The sequence below is a fragment of the Lactuca virosa genome, chromosome 4 (genome assembly GCF_052849685.1).
Source record: "Lactuca virosa cultivar CGN04683 chromosome 4, Lactuca_virosa_CGN04683_v6, whole genome shotgun sequence".
NCBI classification, from domain to species: Eukaryota; Viridiplantae; Streptophyta; class Magnoliopsida; order Asterales; family Asteraceae; genus Lactuca; species Lactuca virosa.
In genome coordinates, this window is record NC_136429.1 from 45111686 (window position 1) to 45112899 (window position 1214).

Sequence of the window (1214 nt, forward strand, 5' to 3'; positions counted from 1 at the left end):
TCTTTGATTCCACCACTTGAAAACCCGAAATCATCGTTTCGCAAGAACAAGGACAACACCGAAGAAGATACTCCGAAGAAGTCTCCTTTTAAGAGTCTTAAATCGGTTTTCGGCAAGAAGAAGGGAAAGAAAGTGGGGGAATCCAGCAACACGAAAGAAGACACCGAGTACGAGACCGAGAAGGAGGAAAGTGTAACCGATTTTGAAGAAAGTGATCACGAAGAAGAACCCAACAACACCATGGCCAACATTGCCGACCTCTCGATGGAGGCATACAAAAAGAGGATTCGAGACGATACCGGTCCGGGGATTGTGCAACCCGCCATACCCGCCACTGCCACGTTTGAACTTAAGGGGCACATCCTTACTGCATTGAAGGAGATTCCTTTCACCGGAAAGGATTATGAAGATGCATACAAGCATCTTGATGAAGTTAATGAAATCGCCGACTACTTCAACATTCTAAATGTACCTAGAGAGACAGTGTTATTGAGGATGCTCCCTGTTACTTTTAAAGGGGCTGCAAAGGATTGGCTAAAAGCACTACCACCGGGAGAGATTACTACATGGGCTAAGATGCGTGAGGAGTTCCTGGAACAATTTTGCCCACCATCTAAAATTGCTAAACTCAAGAAGGCCATTGCCAATTTTGAGCAACAAGCGGGAGAGTCTTTATTCGAAGCATGGGAGCGCTATAAAGGTCTACTAAGTAATTGCCCACAAAATGACCTTAATGTGCAACAAGAAGTGTCAACCTTCTATGATGGAGTAAATGTCACCACTAGACAACTGCTTGACTCTCAAGGCCCATTAACGAAGAAAAATTCGGCTGAAGTTAAAAGACTCATTGAAGAATTCTCTAAGCACTCTAGAGAATATCATAATCCAAGACATGACTCGACTCGAGTGGTGGTGAACTCTGTGAATGATAGCATGGAAGCTGTGATGACCAAATTGGAGAATATGGAGCGAAGGATGACTAAGATGGACCAATCCATCCATGCCATTAGAGTGGGGTGTGAAAATTGTAGCGGGCCTCACCTTACAAAGGATTGCGATCTTGATGAAAATGGGAACCGGAAAGCGCAAGTATGTTAATCAAGTGGCGATAAATGCGATGAAGATAGGCGAAAACCAAGGAAAGAATGGTTACCTTATGATGAGTACAAAAAGGCTAAGGAGGAGAAATATAAAATGAAGACAAGAGGTTTTTT

The 1214-nt window shown here is 43.4% G+C and overlaps 1 non-coding gene across 1 annotated transcript; it reads right to left on the reverse strand.

Moving 5' to 3' along the window:
• Positions 1–624: 624 nt before the first annotated feature.
• LOC145110247 (small nucleolar RNA R71) lies at positions 625–731 on the reverse strand. The gene has a single exon (XR_013709629.1). It is a non-coding gene; the product is annotated as a small nucleolar RNA R71 (small nucleolar RNA).
• Positions 732–1214: the final 483 nt, after the last annotated feature.